The sequence below is a fragment of the Oncorhynchus mykiss genome, chromosome 7, assembly GCF_057628025.1.
Source record: "Oncorhynchus mykiss isolate SJ-2025 chromosome 7, ASM5762802v1, whole genome shotgun sequence".
Lineage (NCBI taxonomy): Eukaryota > Metazoa > Chordata > Actinopteri > Salmoniformes > Salmonidae > Oncorhynchus > Oncorhynchus mykiss.
The window spans coordinates 33,226,977-33,245,567 of NC_143028.1; the positions used below are offsets into that span (position 1 = coordinate 33,226,977).

General features: G+C 44.4%; 1 long non-coding RNA gene across 1 annotated transcript; it reads left to right on the forward strand.

The window, feature by feature from the left end:
* Positions 1 to 7,598: 7,598 nt before the first annotated feature.
* Positions 7,599 to 8,550, forward strand: LOC149982515 (uncharacterized). The gene is made up of 3 exons (XR_016497211.1): positions 7,599 to 7,725; positions 8,175 to 8,331; positions 8,421 to 8,550. It is a non-coding gene; the product is annotated as an uncharacterized LOC149982515 (long non-coding RNA).
* The last annotated feature ends 10,041 nt before the right edge of the window (positions 8,551 to 18,591 follow it).

Genomic DNA, 18,591 nt, shown 5'->3' on the forward strand with positions numbered 1-18,591 from the left:
CCAACTGCTCTCAGCCTCTTGCCCATCCAACTGCTCTCAGCCTCTTGCCCATCCAACTGCTCTCAGCCTCTTGCCCATCCAACTGCTCTCAGCCTCTTGCCCATCCAACTGCTCTCAGCCTCTTGCCCATCCAACTGCTCTCAGCCTCTTGCCCATCCAACTGCTCTCAGCCTCTTGCCCATCCAACTGCTCTCAGCCTCTTGCCCATCCAACTGCTCTCAGCCTCTTGCCCATCCAACTGCTCTCAGCCTCTTGCCCATCCAACTGCTCTCAGCCTCTTGCCCATCCAACTGCTCTCAGCCTCTTGCCCATACAACAGCTCTCAGCCTCTTGTCCATACAACAACTCTCAGCCTCTTGCCCATACAACAACTCTCAGCGTCTTGCCCATACAACATCTCTCAGCGTCTTGCCCATCCAACATCTCTCAGCCTCTTGCCCATACAACAACTCTCAGCCTCTTGCCCATACAACAACTCTCAGCCTCTTGCCCATACAACAACTCTCAGCCTCTTGCCCATACAACAACTCTCAGCCTCTTGCCCATACAACAACTCTCAGCCTCTTGCCCATACAACAACTCTCAGCCTCTTGCCCATACAACAACTCTCAGCCTCTTGCCCATACAACAGCTCTCAGCCTCTTGCCCATACAACTGCTCTCAGCGTCTTGCCCATCCAACTGCTCTCAGCGTCTTGCCCATCCAACTGCTCTCAGCGTCTTGCCCATCCAACTGCTCTCAGCCTCTTGCCCATCCAACTGCTCTCAGCCTCTTGCCCATCCAACTGCTCTCAGCCTCTTGCCCATCCAACTGCTCTCAGCCTCTTGCCCATCCAACTGCTCTCAGCCTCTTGCCCATCCAACTGCTCTCAGCCTCTTGCCCATCCAACTGCTCTCAGCCTCTTGCCCATCCAACTGCTCTCAGCCTCTTGCCCATCCAACTGCTCTCAGCCTCTTGCCCATCCAACTGCTCTCAGCCTCTTGCCCATCCAACTGCTCTCAGCCTCTTGCCCATCCAACTGCTCTCAGCCTCTTGCCCATCCAACTGCTCTCAGCCTCTTGCCCATCCAACTGCTCTCAGCCTCTTGCCCATCCAACTGCTCTCAGCCTCTTGCCCATCCAACTGCTCTCAGCCTCTTGCCCATCCAACTGCTCTCAGCCTCTTGCCCATCCAACTGCTCTCAGCCTCTTGCCCATCCAACTGCTCTCAGCCTCTTGCCCATCCAACTGCTCTCAGCCTCTTGCCCATCCAACTGCTCTCAGCCTCTTGCCCATCCAACTGCTCTCAGCCTCTTGCCCATCCAACTGCTCTCAGCCTCTTGCCCATACAACAGCTCTCAGCCTCTTGTCCATACAACAACTCTCAGCCTCTTGCCCATACAACAACTCTCAGCCTCTTGCCCATACAACATCTCTCAGCGTCTTGCCCATCCAACATCTCTCAGCCTCTTGCCCATACAACAACTCTCAGCCTCTTGCCCATACAACAACTCTCAGCCTCTTGCCCATACAACAACTCTCAGCCTCTTGCCCATACAACAACTCTCAGCCTCTTGCCCATACAACAACTCTCAGCCTCTTGCCCATACAACAACTCTCAGCCTCTTGCCCATACAACAACTCTCAGCCTCTTGCCCATACAACAGCTCTCAGCCTCTTGCCCATACAACTGCTCTCAGCGTCTTGCCCATCCAACTGCTCTCAGCGTCTTGCCCATCCAACTGCTCTCAGCCTCTTGCCCATCCAACTGCTCTCAGCCTCTTGCCCATCCAACTGCTCTCAGCCTCTTGCCCATCCAACTGCTCTCAGCCTCTTGCCCATCCAACTGCTCTCAGCCTCTTGCCCATCCAACTGCTCTCAGCCTCTTGCCCATCCAACTGCTCTCAGCCTCTTGCCCATCCAACTGCTCTCAGCCTCTTGCCCATCCAACTGCTCTCAGCCTCTTGCCCATCCAACTGCTCTCAGCCTCTTGCCCATCCAACTGCTCTCAGCCTCTTGCCCATCCAACTGCTCTCAGCCTCTTGCCCATCCAACTGCTCTCAGCCTCTTGCCCATCCAACTGCTCTCAGCCTCTTGCCCATACAACAGCTCTCAGCCTCTTGTCCATCCAACATCTCTGTCTCTTGCCCATCCAACTGCTCTCAGCCTCTTGCCCATCCAACTGCTCTCAGCCTCTTGCCCATCCAACTGCTCTCAGCCTCTTGCCCATCCAACTGCTCTCAGCCTCTTGCCCATCCAACTGCTCTCAGCCTCTTGCCCATCCAACTGCTCTCAGCCTCTTGCCCATCCAACTGCTCTCAGCCTCTTGCCCATCCAACTGCTCTCAGCCTCTTGCCCATCCAACTGCTCTCAGCCTCTTGCCCATCCAACTGCTCTCAGCCTCTTGCCCATCCAACTGCTCTCAGCCTCTTGCCCATCCAACTGCTCTCAGCCTCTTGCCCATCCAACTGCTCTCAGCCTCTTGCCCATCCAACTGCTCTCAGCCTCTTGCCCATACAACAGCTCTCAGCCTCTTGCCCATACAACAGCTCTCAGCCTCTTGTCCATACAACAACTCTCAGCCTCTTGCCCATACAACAACTCTCAGCGTCTTGCCCATACAACATCTCTCAGCGTCTTGCCCATACAACAACTCTCAGCCTCTTGCCCATACAACAACTCTCAGCCTCTTGCCCATACAACAACTCTCAGCCTCTTGCCCATACAACAACTCTCAGCCTCTTGCCCATACAACAACTCTCAGCCTCTTGCCCATACAACAACTCTCAGCCTCTTGCCCATACAACAACTCTCAGCCTCTTGCCCATACAACAACTCTCAGCCTCTTGCCCATACAACAACTCTCAGCCTCTTGCCCATACAACAACTCTCAGCCTCTTGCCCATACAACAACTCTCAGCCTCTTGCCCATACAACAACTCTCAGCCTCTTGCCCATACAACAACTCTCAGCCTCTTGCCCATACAACAGCTCTCAGCCTCTTGCCCATACAACAGCTCTCAGCGTCTTGCCCATCCAACTGCTCTCAGCGTCTTGCCCATCCAACTGCTCTCAGCGTCTTGCCCATCCAACTGCTCTCAGCGTCTTGCCCATCCAACATCTCTCAGCCTCTTGCCCATCCAACTGCTCTCAGCCTCTTGCCCATCCAACTGCTCTCAGCCTCTTGCCCATCCAACTGCTCTCAGCCTCTTGCCCATCCAACTGCTCTCAGCCTCTTGCCCATCCAACTGCTCTCAGCCTCTTGCCCATCCAACTGCTCTCAGCCTCTTGCCCATCCAACTGCTCTCAGCCTCTTGCCCATCCAACTGCTCTCAGCCTCTTGCCCATCCAACTGCTCTCAGCCTCTTGCCCATCCAACTGCTCTCAGCCTCTTGCCCATCCAACTGCTCTCAGCCTCTTGCCCATCCAACTGCTCTCAGCCTCTTGCCCATACAACAGCTCTCAGCCTCTTGTCCATCCAACATCTCTGTCTCTTGCCCATCCAACTGCTCTCAGCCTCTTGCCCATACAACAACTCTCAGCCTCTTGCCCATACAACAACTCTCAGCGTCTTGCCCATACAACATCTCTCAGCGTCTTGCCCATACAACATCTCTCAGCGTCTTGCCCATACAACAACTCTCAGCCTCTTGCCCATACAACAACTCTCAGCCTCTTGCCCATACAACAACTCTCAGCCTCTTGCCCATACAACAACTCTCAGCCTCTTGCCCATACAACAACTCTCAGCCTCTTGCCCATACAACAACTCTCAGCCTCTTGCCCATACAACAACTCTCAGCCTCTTGCCCATACAACAACTCTCAGCCTCTTGCCCATACAACAACTCTCAGCCTCTTGCCCATACAACATCTCTCAGCGTCTTGCCCATCCAACAACTCTCAGCCTCTTGCCCATCCAACAACTCTCAGCCTCTTGCCCATACAACATCTCTCAGCGTCTTGCCCATACAACATCTCTCAGCGTCTTGCCCATCCAACTGCTCTCAGCGTCTTGCCCATCCAACTGCTCTCAGCGTCTTGCCCATCCAACTGCTCTCAGCATCTTGCCCATCCAACTGCTCTCAGCGTCTTGCCCATCCAACTGCTCTCAGCCTCTTGCCCATCCAACTGCTCTCAGCCTCTTGCCCATCCAACATCTCTCAGCCTCTTGCCCATCCAACATCTCTCAGCCTCTTGCCCATCCAACATCTCTCAGCGTCTTGCCCATCCAACATCTCTCAGCGTCTTGCCCATCCAACAACTCTCAGCCTCTTGCCCATACAACATCTCTCAGCCTCTTGCCCATACAACATCTCTCAGCATCTTGCCCATCCAACATCTCTCAGCCTCTTGCCCATACAACATCTCTCAGCCTCTTGCCCATACAACAACTCTCAGCCTCTTGCCCATACAACATCTCTCAGCCTCTTGCCCATACAACATCTCTCAGCGTCTTGCCCATCCAACTGCTCTCAGCGTCTTGCCCATCCAACATCTCTCAGCCTCTTGCCCATCCAACTGCTCTCAGCCTCTTGCCCATCCAACTGCTCTCAGCCTCTTGCCCATCCAACTGCTCTCAGCCTCTTGCCCATCCAACTGCTCTCAGCCTCTTGCCCATCCAACTGCTCTCAGCCTCTTGCCCATCCAACTGCTCTCAGCCTCTTGCCCATCCAACTGCTCTCAGCCTCTTGCCCATCCAACTGCTCTCAGCCTCTTGCCCATCCAACTGCTCTCAGCCTCTTGCCCATCCAACTGCTCTCAGCCTCTTGCCCATCCAACTGCTCTCAGCCTCTTGCCCATACAACAGCTCTCAGCCTCTTGTCCATCCAACATCTCTGTCTCTTGCCCATCCAACTGCTCTCAGTCTCCTGTCCATCATCTCTCAGCCTCTTGCCTTGATCTGTTTGGCCCTCCTCACATCATCTCAATACATTCAGTAAGTGGAACTGTTAGTTACTTGACCACAGCTAAATGGTTAACTGCAAACAGTTACATGTCACAAGTTAGCCTCATGTAGGCCACTAAGAATGATTCAATAAGAATCTGTATATTTAGCCTTTTTTCTATGTTTATTTTGAGTTGTATTTGTAATTAGCAGTAGACAAACAGCTGTCCTACAAACACACCTTTTCCCCTGCTTGCAGCCACACCGTCCACCAAAGCCTGTTCTCCTGAGCTGCCCTGTGATCTGCCATTCCAAAATACAGTGAGCAGTTACCTGCAAATAATTGTATCAATCCACACTGTCTTGTCTTTGGATCTCTTAACCTGTCCCAGGTAGTATAATCAAGTCTACCCAACTGATTTACTGAATGAAATATTTTTGTTTGTTTTTTGTATTAGATATGTACCTCGTTGTTCTATTTGTGAAGGAAAACACAACTGGACCAGTGGCACAGGAGTGGTTTAAAGATGGGCTGGAATGGTGGCCTCCTTATGTAAGACAGGAATACAATTATTGACTGTCAAGAAAAGGTTAACTCCAAACCCCCCCAAAAAGCTGTAAGGAGTTTGCTGCACGCCTGCTCTTCCAAACAGGTCATTCCAAAAAGGCTCAGTGTACAGCCTTTCTGATGTTTGGATGTCCGGATGATGTTCTGATATTGTTAATATCACTACACATACCCACTAGTTGGTGTCTGGCGCTGATATCTTCATTCATGCTGAATGGCGCCATGTGTTTTAACAGGCTTCTATTTACAGAATCATTGTAAAGCGGTGGGATGTAATTTGTAACATCAGACCTTAACACTTCAGAAAATTTAACAAGTGAGCACATAATTGTTTGACTATGAATTTCTCCACATTTTAATTTGTTTCGTCTACATTGCAGCAAGTGTTTTAAAATGTGTGGTTTTTTTTTGCATGATGAATGGTTTGCCATAAGTATTCAGCCTTCTTTCAATTGCAAAGTGGTATGCATGTGGTAAGCGAGTGTAAACAAGTTAATTAATTGCCTGACTGGGCTGATGGGACAGTGGATGTGCAGGGATTTCTCAGATCAGAAAACCATTAGCCTGTCTACCCATTGCTATGCTTGTTTTGACCAACCCACTGTATAAATTCTAATAATGATTAATTTACATATTTAGACCCTCATTGTCCTCATCACCCCCGCCGTCCTCGGAGGAGGAAGAATACCCACCCCCACGTTCATCTTCACCTCGGCCTCCACCAACCCCTTTTACAAAATATAGGCGCCCCTTACAGAGATGGTTTATAAAAGTTAACTCACCAGGCATTCCACTACCAACTGACCACTTACTTACCCTAAAGTAAACTTAACCCTAACCATTTGCAGTGTTGATAGTTTGAGTATCTATATGGTTTACAGTGTGATCAACAACATGAATGAATGATTGTTCACTTCAAGCCACAAGACCCAGTTGGAGACCAGAGATGGAGACAAGAGCAGCGTCAGTCGGGCAACAAGGGCCGACCTTTTCAGAATGTAAGTGTCCCTTACAGATGGTTTATAAAAGTTAACTCACTAGGCCTTCCACCAACTGACTAACCACTTACTTACCCTAAAGTAAACTTAATCGTAGAGTATTTAGGGATCTGTCCAAATACATTGTGAACAACAATGTGATTTAAAAAATATATATATTTTTGTTCTCCTTAAGCCACCACGCCCATGTATTTAACTAGGCAAGTCAGTTAAGAACAAATTCTTATTTTCAGTGACTGCCTAGGAACAGTAGGTTAACTGCCTTGTTCAGGGGCAGAACGACAGATTTTTACCTTGTCAGCTCAGGGATTCAACCTTGCAACATTTTGGTTACTAGTCCAACACTCTAACCACTAGGCTACCTGCTGCCCCATGAGGAAGACTCTCTTGAATGTAAGCTATTTAATGAATGAAATTCAAAATAACAACAATACTTTTTACTCCCTTTCTCACAATGGTACTCACACCGGTCTCTCAACTTTCCCTAGGTCACCCAACGGCTTATCCCATCAAATTGCACTGGTATATTTGGCCTCACCTTTCTATTGAAATCAGAAAACTGCTTTGTATTAGTACTAATGGATCAACCTTGAAAAGCTGGGGGAGCTTCAGCTCAAGGTGGCGCATCTGACTAAACTTGTACAAGTAAGAAGTGCAACTGCAACTGCTCTACCGGGTCAAGAACCACAGAGGGGTGAGGAGGACAGGGAACCCATACTGCCACAACTTACATTGTAGGAGCTCTATGACTTCAAATGAGAGACTTGGCCGGGCACATTAAACATTTTTTTTAAATATGTTCGCTAACCCTTTCATGGGCTACATAGAGGGATTCACAACAACTGTGTAACAGTATAATTCTTAATAACCTTTGTGTTCTAGCCCATCAGTTGTTCCTTATATTTGATCTACCGTCATACGAGCTCACCCAGCAGCAGTTAAAGTGTGTATAGTGTTGGAATACAGCCAATAGGATTTGGCTGCAGTGCCCCGATGGAATGGGTTAATTATTCTAGTTGACCTCAAACACAACTCATTCAACTAAAATGAGTTGATTAGTTGAGTCTGGTGTTAGTGCTACATTGGAACTGTATTAGTGTGCAGAAACATATCTGGTAAGACTTGAACTTTTATGTTCTGAATGTATAACAGGCAGATTTGAAAGACAATAATTGTCTGCATTAACATGTTCTTTTCCGATCTCAGTTAGTATTTTCGGATCTGACCTAGCCACCCAATTAAATTGGTGCGGGAGAGGGCATCAAGACACGACATGTGAAGGACATCATAGTGGGTAGGTTCAACCATTACTGTGATATTTTTCTGTTTTATGATTTAGTAAATGAAAGCAAAGACCTTTTGTAAATTAAATGGCTGTTATTATACAGAAGCTCTTAGAAATCTGCTAGTGTAAAGACAACAGAGAGAGCCCACCCACAGCACCCACTGTTCTAACAACCACAACAATTGTGGTATATTCCACCTTGCCTTCTTCTTATCCTCAATAATTTTGCTGTGCATGTTCGGTTGTCTCTGGCTGGAGCAGCCTTGTACTTTTTTAATTGTCAATTAAATCCATCAATCCCTCCAGCCAATACCCACACATATTAAATGCCTTTAAAACCCATGAGAAGGAGTGTACAAGTGCATACTTAAGGAAAAGTGTGGAGAATTGGGATGTATCACCACTCTTGTTGAATCGAAATGTACGGATACTTTTTTGCTTAATATTTTCCCTTCTAGTGTCAGTTCTTCGAAATGCAGCTCTGTTAGAAATGACAGAGGCTGATGTAGAGAAACCTGTTAAATTTGCTCCGGCTGAGCCAAGACAGAGCAAAAGGGAGGCGAAATAAGGCCCAGTGGACTAATGGAAGAGAGCAGAACAAGAACGTGATTAAAGGTAGGCCTACTGTTCAAGCTACAGCAGAGATGTAGCTTCTCATATACCAATCTATAATAAGTCATTGTTTGTCTCCCTCTCCCCAACAGGCTGTCGGTTCAAGTCTGCCAGCAGACTTTTGTTGAATCCCAAACGAACCCCTTGCCACCACCAACTTGTTCCATTGGCAAGGGGATGAATAAACGCTTCAACTTCGGGACACACTCGTGACTTGAATGAGTATAAAATGTAGCTCTACTATGATGAGACTGATGCTGATATGAAATGAGACTTTTAATTACAAAGATATAGGCTAGTCATGTTTGACAAATATGTTAACCAACATTATCGGCTAGATCTTATCGACATAGGCAAGGCACGGTTTGTTAAGATCAAATAATCTCAAGAACCGAGAGAAAGGGCAGTGGCAATTGGCATAGTACACAGGGGCACCATATGGGGGGGAAAGTTAGGACGAGTCTAAGGGCCTATGACTGACAGGGGCCCTAAAGAAATATTAGAACATTAGGTACATTTTTTAAAAATATTAAATTATTAACCTATCATTATTAAGAATATTTTATTTACAATGTACTAGTAAAAGTAACGGTTTCTTTTCTTGTTTTTGACAAAAGTAAACATCCAGTGAGCCTCTCTGAAAAAAAATCGCACTTGACACAGAGGCAGCCAATATCAGAGCCTTAAAGGAAGAGATGCAGGCTCTTGGAGATGGATGGGAGTCTCTCCTGTCTGAGGAAACACTGATTGCTACGCAAATGATGTTGCACCTCAATTTAGCAAGGAACACAGCCGCCAGAGGAAAAGGAAGAGATTCCATGGTGAGACCTCTCAAGAGGAGACGGCTCAGGACAGTGCAGCAACAGTGTTTTGGAACACAGTGTGTTTTTTTTTTTTACTGCTATGGACAACATCATAAGTGACTTGGACACTATGTTCCACACCACTGCAAAAATTGCAGAATAATTTTCTGCTGTTCTGAAATTTGGGCAGATTGGTGAGGATAAAGTCCCTTCTGTGTGCCAACCACTGATCATGAAGTATTCCAGAGAACTTACACCTGAGTTTCAAAATGAAGTAAGACACCTGAACACTGTATATGCTGCCACTCCCCCCCCCCCCTCCCCCCTAACTTGCCCTCTCTTGGTCTGCTGGATGCAATTTGTAAGATGCAGCTGCAAAGCATTTTTGGAGAAGTGTGCATTGCTTTATGTATTTTTTGCATACTGCCTGGGACTGTTGCTGGTGGCAAGAGAGCTTTCAGTAAGCTAAAACTGATCAACTATTTGAGGTCCACTATGTTCCAGGACAGGCTTTGCAGTCTTGCCATGCTGTCCATTGAACGTCAGTTAGCTAGAAAGCTGGACTTCAAAGACTTGATCAGTCACTTTGCTAGCAAGAAGGCTTGGCGCTGGGCTCTTGGTGAGTAAGGCTGAGCAATGGCCAGTGATAACTGTTAAATGGCATTGTTATGGATATTGGATCACTACATGCATGATGCCCACAGGCTGAGAACAAGATATATATCTCAAAGTAATGCCTGGATTGCCATAATATTTGTTGTGCACAATCAAGACCAAGTGGAAGAAACCTATTGATGGGATGACCACTTGACCTTTCCTCTAGCGCCACCATCCTCTAGCGTCACCATCCTCTAGCGTCACCATCCTTTATTTCCATTTTGTTTTCCATTTCCACTTTTACAGCTGCTTATTTTCTAGTTGGTATGTATACTTAGTTCAATAATCTGCTGCAGATTGTACTATTTTGTTTGTTATATAATTCTATAGATGGTAATGTAAATTTATTTTAATTGAAGAGGTTAATGTATATTTAAGTAATTTATTGTTTAAGAAAATTTTCCATTCAAGACTTTTACCATTTAAAATGACATTTAGACTGTTAAATATGGCCTTTAGCACAATTCTTTATAGAGGGTATCAGTTTTGCATCAAATAGTGAATTCCACTGTATGCAGAATATTGCATGCATGTCTGCACAGTGTTATATTTTCACAGCTCACTGCCAGGAAATATCGTACAGTAAATATTGGACTTCAAGAGAGTTGCAAGCTTGCAAAGGTAGTTATTTAAAGCTTTGATTGGGTTCTAGATGTGTGTGGTTACAGCAATTGCCCAGGGTTCGTGTGGCCTGTGGTGGTGGGGTCCAATGATATATTTTCATGGGGCCCAAAATCCCTGGCGTTCCTCATTAACATTGTGCCATTGAAATCAGCATTACCTCTTGTTCTGTTGAATTTCAAATAAACGTTATTTTCTATGTCCAGAAGCCAAAAACGCAATCCTAATCATATTAACAGCCCATGATAGTTGTTAGATCTTCTCTTTATTTTTTCTCTCACGAATAGTGGTATCTCGGTCACATGAAACCTCTAGCATTTGAGGCACCGGTGCGCTTTGGGAGAACTGTGCGCTTTGGAGAACGTGGTTTCCCGCCGGTTGCATTTTGGGAACATCCGCGCGTATCGCCAACTGCGATGTGAGATTGCTGCATTTATAATGTGAAGAAATAGTCAACATTTTAAGATAAATGCTTTGATACGTTGCATCTGCACCGTGGGCATGGCTTTTTAATAATTACAGGGTTTGTGTGCTTTGTTGAACAGCCCGTTACATATATATTTTAATCATTTTATCATCGATTATGGCGGGATGCCTATCATTTCGAGCCCCGAGTCATGGTATCAACTTGTGCGTTCTTGGACTCAAACATTGGCTTTTATTTGTAAATGTATTCATCACATAATCACTGCTCTTAGCCTATAATAAAACCCTAATTGCATCTTTATCGAAGCAACTGCACACTCTCTGCATAAGCTATATTTTTTGTTAAATGTGATGTTTCTATTTCTCTGTTCCTTGTTTCTCTCGTCTCTGTGCGGATGGAAAAGCAATAGCCGAATAAACTTGAACTTAACTTGAATATTCTCTTCATTTAACCCACAAACAAAATCACCTATAGTCTAGTGAAGCATATCGTTTTATTGCCTGTATAATTTAGCTATTTTCCATTTAAATGTGATGTTTACACTCATTTGGTAAGGGTCATTCAAATCGTGTAGTGAAACATTATTTGCTGTTGGATGGACCTCAACGTTTTTTTAAATGTCGTCTGTAGTTGCAACACAGTCTCACATTCAATTCGTGCATATATGTACATAATGCATTTCAGCAAACGCCTACTGGTTAAATTTGTAACAAGAATAGACTCGATAGTCTATTTCATTTTGTTATTCTTTATGGCTAATTCAACGTTGTGAATATACAGAAATGTTGTCTTTGTTTTATAATGTGTCGTATGCATATGTACTGTTTTAGACTTGCTGATCATAATTGTTGAGAAAATACAGTTACGTAAAAAAATGGTTTTATTAATACCAATGCTGTTTTCTATGCTTGATTTCGCTTAATACTTTGGTATACTGGTGCACTTGTAATCAGAAAGGCAAATTTGTCGTGTAGGCAACAGTACACAATTTTCTTCATAACCCATTTCGTATTTCATGGAGCCTAAATACACAATTTAGTTCAATGCATTTATTACATGTTAAACAGGTTAATGTAAAATAATTAATTACGGCCATGTCAATCATGTTATATACTTAGGATACTGTAACGCGTTCAACCAGTTAGCAAGTCAGAAATGTCAGTTTCCCAGTACCGACTAGCACTTGAATGCAGTATTATGCTGGCTTCACATTCTCGTGGGAAATGGGAAATTGTAACTCCAACGTGATTGTGTTCAAGTGCTTTTGAAGTCGGAACAATTCTTAAACCAATAAGATTGGCAACATCATTTTCTAATTTCCCACTTGTAATTCCTATTTGGAGGGTCATTCAAGTGAAACGTCCTAGTCGGAACGAGGAATTTCCGAGAACTCCGACTTGTCCAGCCTTCATACCCATTCACGACCACCGCGGAGTGAGTGTCAGTATCCTACTATGTGTCTGTGCAGTCAACTAGTGTAATTGCTTGTGAAGTAAGTATGGTGATTATTATTAAGGTTATGGTAGTCTGAGATCCAGGCTATACAAACAATATAACTATATATAATTAAGACTAAAGTTTTAAAAAAGTAATAATGAAATTACAAAAAATTACTAACAAATGTTTGGTTGCTTTAAGACCAAGTCATGTCTACACAATAATATTGGAGCGGTTCCAATGTTTAGCCTACATCCAATGTCAAATACTGTTTTCTATGCTTGATTTCCCTTGATATTGGTGGGTGTTGTTGCGCTCATTGCAGTCAAAACATATGTTGGCCGATCAAAACCCTTGCGGCTGACGTTGCTTTCTCTCCCCAAGTCGTACGAGAAAATAACGGAAAACTGACCCAAGATTAGTACTGTACATAGGCCACTTCAACCCAATGTAATGCGGAGCGCGTTCCAGCACGTCAACACAGTCGGCTACAAGGGAGGTTACTTTATGCGTTGTTCGGATTATAAAAAAAAGTACAATTAATGAAAAAAAAAACGCATTTCCAGGTAGTTGAATGTATATTCTTAGTCTGTGCAGAATCCGTGTATGTTGACCTACAACACAACTGCGCATCATGACAACAACAAAGGCAACTTGGAACGCACCCGATCACTCATATCTGGTAAGTGAAGTATGCAATATAACAATGTGGTTGTAATCGCAAGTATGTAATGTTATGGAGATTGATTTCTAGCTTTTTACGACATTTCTCAAACCACTATGCATTTTCACTGATCTGTTAAGGTTTTCAATGAACATTTTAGCTATAGGCCTACTCAACAGTTTCAGCTAGCTAGCTAGAGCGAGCTAGGCAGTCAATGGAGTTTCATGGTGGGCGCAGGGTTTTGTTCTGGGCAACATCTACACACCGGATTAAAATAGTTTGAGTGGTTAATTACTTTAATCCACATGTGTCAAACTCCTACCATGGGAGGTCCGAGTGTCTGCAGGTTTTTGCTCCACCTGTCAAAGGTGTGTACGGGAGGCGAAGTCAGGTGCAGGAGAGCAGTGTCGTGAACAGGCGCACTTGAATTCCGCTCCAAAATACACAGCACTTAAAAACAATAACATGCCAAAAACACGGAACATGACAAAAGTAAAGCGCCCGACAATAATCCACAATACCAAACAATTACACACAAATACATGATGGGAAACAGAGGGCTAAATTCATGTAGAATGATTAGGGAATGAAAACCAGGTGTGTATGGGTCAAGACAAAACAAATTAATATGAAAAATGGAGCGGCGATAGCTAGAAAGCCGGTGACGTCGATCGCCGCCCGAACATGAGAGGAACCGACTTCTGCGGGAGTCGTGACACCACCCTTGATTGATAAATGAAGGTCAAAAATGACCAAGGAACTCCGCTCACCTGGTTAGGTTGTCCAGGTGTTCATTGTAATGAAAAACCAAAAACCCACAGACACTCTGCCCTCTGTGGAATGAGTTTGACACCCCCGTCTATCAGCTAGTTCAACTTGTCTTTTCAAAGCCTTTCTAAAGACAATTGTTTGCTCCACAAGATCTAAAACGGCAAACAATGGATGAATTGGGCCCACCAGACAGCAATGCTCAGTGAATGTGTATCTATCCAATGGTCATCTTATTATCCACCATTCACATTCTTTACATTTTTGTAAATCACCTGTAGTTTTTGTGATGTAATCCACTTTCAAATGAAGTACACCTTAATGCTCAATTAAACATGTTTATTAAAATAAGTATCCTACATACACAGTCAAATACAATTCTAAACTGTTTACACTGCAGCTCCAAATAAAGACCCTTCACACCTACCACCCTTCTATTCAGACCTACGGCTGACACCTTTAGTCTCTTGGTCTCTCTCTCCATCCTCTTGATCCATCCTCTGGCTGCATTTTAAGTAAGTGGAGACTTTTTCACTTTTAATTAATTCATCTTTCTTCCCATTTCTTTTGTTTTCAAAAACCAAACCAGGTTGTAGTTTAAAAATGCAAACCAACTGGAGGAGATTATTCAAAATGTGCAGCTTAAAATAAGTAAACAAATCTCACTGGCCCAGGTACTGTTTCATCTGTCAACTAACGACACTCATTGCACTATGCTCTTGAGGCTATGGCAGGCAGCCTATATCTAGGTTACAACAGTTAGTATGGCACATTTTTCCATTACAGTGTGGCATGTGGGGTAATGTTAAAGTCTCAGGCTTTGTTTAAGTACCAGGCGAGGTCCATTATCAGATCTGACCCATATGATTGAGTCATTGAAACCCACATTACCGTCAAACACACACATAGCACTTCTTTAATGGGTTTGAGAAGGGTCGGGGCTTGATGTTTAATGTGAACTCGTCGTCAGCTCCTTAATTGGCCAAACTCTCTTTATTAATTGCTATTGTTAGTATAGTTTTTATCTCACAATCTCTAGTTCTCCTTGGCAATTCAAGCCCCATTGCCAGAGTGGACCTCCCTGGTGCAACATCAGTCAAAGTTATGTGTATAGGGCTATTTTTTCAGACACTTTCATATCCACCTTTCATGCAGAATGGCTCCTGGCTCCAGCAGTAAGCTGTGTCCTAGTTGTAAAACAGCAATAGGAGGAGCATAAAATAAGTGCCAGTTCTGTGGTGCAAAAATACAGCTAAAGGTCAAGTTAGAGGCCCAAAAAATGAAGGCAACAGATGAATGGGCAAATAAGACAATGAAACATGGAAGATATGCAACCTTGGTTAAAGCAGCAAACAAGCTGGTGAGCTTTATTATGTTTTCCATTAAAAAGATTTCTGCATTTCTAGCTTAGGGAAATTATAGGCCCTATGCACTTATTTGTTGTTGTCTCATTTAAGACTGTAAATCTAAATGTCATTATTTGACTGATATTTGTTGTGTTTCTGGAAGTTATTTTGTCATTAATGATTCCAGGTACATAGGTTCCACAAGGTTGGAGTGTACCCCCTGCTACTCCTCAGGAAGAGGAAGAGGGATAACATTTTGTTGTCAACGGCACTGTCCTCACAGTGGTATGATGAATCAGAACTCAATGGCAGCAATCCAAAGGTTGTATGATGTAGGAGGCAATTGTGAAAAGTATTTGGACAGAAATATGTATGCTTGTCTACCTTAAGACCCTATCCCTCAACCACCACATCCATCAGATTGTAAAAAACAAATTATTCCACTTACGCAAATCCGCCAAAGTCAGCCCCTCCCTCTCCTGCCGGCCGAAACTCTAATCCATGCTTTCATCTCCTCTCCCGAATAGACTTTTGCAACTCACTAACACAAACTCCCTCGATAAGCTCCAAATGGTTCAAAACTAAGCAGTCCATCTTCTAACCCACACTAAATCATCCTGGCAGCATATCACCCCCATCCTCTGTGAACTCCACTGGCTCCCTGTCTCCCACCGCATTAATTACAAGATCCTCCTGACCTAAAAAGCTCTCCTCCACCTTGCCTCTCTGAACTTCTTCTCTCCTACAGTACCAGCCCTCATGCTCTCTCTGCTCAACCACAGTTGCCCACCTTGTCATCCCCAGGTCCAAGCTCCAGAGTTTCAGTGACAGTGCCTTCTCCAGGGTTGCTCCTAGGCTCTGGAACTCCCTCCCTCGAGCCATCTGTGACTGTGAATGTGTGTTAGCCTTTTTAAAATGATAAACTTGGATTAGCTAATTGATAATTAGAAAACCCTTTTGCAATTAAACTGGCCTTCTTTAGACTAGTTGAGTATCTGGAGCATCAGCTTTTGTGGGTTCAATTACAGGCTCAAAATGGCCAGAAACAAAGACATTTCTGAGAAATGAAGGCTATTCCATGAGAGAAATTGCCAAGAAACTTTAGATCTCGTACAACGCTCAGTAATACTCCCTTCACAGAACAGCGCAATCTGGCTCTAACCAGAATAGAAAGAGGAGTGGGAGGCCCCGGTGCACAACTGAGTAAGAGGACAAGTACAATGAAGTGTTTAGTTTGAGAAACCGATGCCTCACAAGTCCTCAACTGGCAGCTTAATTAAATAGTACTTGCAAAACACCAATCTCAATGTCAACAGTGAAGAGGCGACTCCAGCATGCTGGCCTTCTAGGCAGATTTCCTCTGTCCGGTGTCTGTGTTCCTTTGCCCATCTTAATCTTTTCTTTTTATTGGCCAAGGAACACAGACACCGGACAGAGGAAATCTGCCTAGAAGGCCAGCATGCCGGAGTTGCCTCTTCACTGTTGACGTTGTGACTGATGTTTTGCGGGTACTATCAGACAATCAGATCCTCAAATGGGCACATTTATTGGCCAACATTAGCACGCAGGCCAGGTAGCCTAGGCCTACTTCTATGCGTAATCAGGTGCGCATCCATACGCAACACTGACATGAGCGCTTCAAACAAAAAGACAATGAAGAAAATTGACAAAACTCGTAAATGGAATGAAATAAACCAAAACTTGTTTCTCACAAGTGTAGCATAGCTTGTGCGCTCCCCTAACAACATGTCCACTCCGACAATGAGAACAGTAATATACTCTTAATAATAATATATTGAATGCATTAACAGAAATGACCATAACCAAACAAACATTGTAGATGAGAAATTATGTGAATTAACGGTAGGCTAAATGTACTTCTGGTGATACTGGTGTGCCATCCACGTGGCCTACGCAATGGATTAGTCCACTTAGACAGGTGCAAATCAGACAGGTGTCTCATGTGCCATTAAATAAATAAATACATACAGTGAGGGCGAAAGGTATTTGATCCCCTGCTGATTTTGTATGTTTGCCCACTGACAAAGAAAGGATCGGTCTATAATTTTAATGGTAGGTTTATTTGAACAGTGAGAGACAGAATAACAACAAAAAAATCCAGAAAAACGCATGTCAAAATTTTTATAAATTGATTTGTATTTTAATGAGGGAAATAAGTATTTGACCCCCTCTCAATCAGAAATATTTCTGGCTCCCAGGTGTCTTTAATACAGGTAACGAGCTGAGATTAGGAGCACACTCTTAAAGGGAGTACTCCTAATCTCAGTTTGTTACCTGTATAAAAGACACCTGTCCACAGAAGCAATTAATCAATCAGATTCCAAACTCTCCACCATGGCCAAGACCAAAGAGCTCTCCAAGGATGTCAGGGACAAGATTGTAGACCTACACAAGGCTGGAATGGGCTACAAGACCATTGCCAAGCAGCTTGGTGAGAAGGTGACAACAGTTGGTGCGATTATTCGCAATGGAAGAAACACAAAATAACTGTCAATCTCCCTCGGCCTGGGGCTCCATGCAAGATCTCACCTCGTGGAGTTGCAATGATCATGAGAACGGTGAGGAATCAGCCCAAAACTACATGGGAGGATCTTGTCAATGATCTCAAGGCAGCTGGGACCATAGTCACCAAGAAAACAATTGGTAACACACTACGCCGTGAAGGACTGAAATCCCGCAGCGCCCGCAAGGTCCTCCTGCTCAAGAAAGCACGTATACATGCCCGTCTGAAGTTTGCCAATGAACATCTGAATGATTCAGAGGATAACTGGGTGAAAGTGTTGTGGTCAGATAAGACAAATGGAGCTCTTTGGTTTTAACTCAACTCGCCGTGTTTGGAGGAGGAGGAATGCTGCCTATGACCCCAAGAACACAATCCCCACCGTCAAACATGGAGGTGGAAACATTATGCTTTGGGGGTGTTTTTCTGCTAAGGGGACAGGGCAGCTTCACCGCATCAAAGAGACGATGGATGGGGCCATGTGCCGTCAAATCTTGGGTGAGAACCTCCTTCCCTCAGCCAGGGCTTTGAAAATGGGTCGTGTATGGGTATTCCAGCATGACAATGACCCAAAACACATGGCCAAGGCAGCAAAGGAGTGGCTCAAGAAGAAGGACATTAAGGTCCTGGAGTGGCCTAGCCAGTCTCCAGACCTTAACCCCATAGAAAATCTGTGGAGGGAGCTGAAGGTTCGAGTTGCCAAACGTCAGCCTTGACACCTTAATGACTTGGAGAAGATCTGCAAAGAGGAGTGGGACAAAATCTATCCTGAGATGTGGCCAACTACAAGAAACGTCTGACCTCTATGACTGCCAACAAGAGTTTTGCCACCAAGTACTAAGTCATGTTTTGCAGAGGGGTCAAATTCCCTCATTAAAATGCAAATCAATTTATAACATTTGACATGTGTTTTTCTGGATTTTTTTGTTGTTATTCTGTCTCTCACTGTTCAAATAAACCTACAGTTAAAATGATAGACCGATCCTTTCTTTGTCAGTGGGCAAACATACAAAATCAGC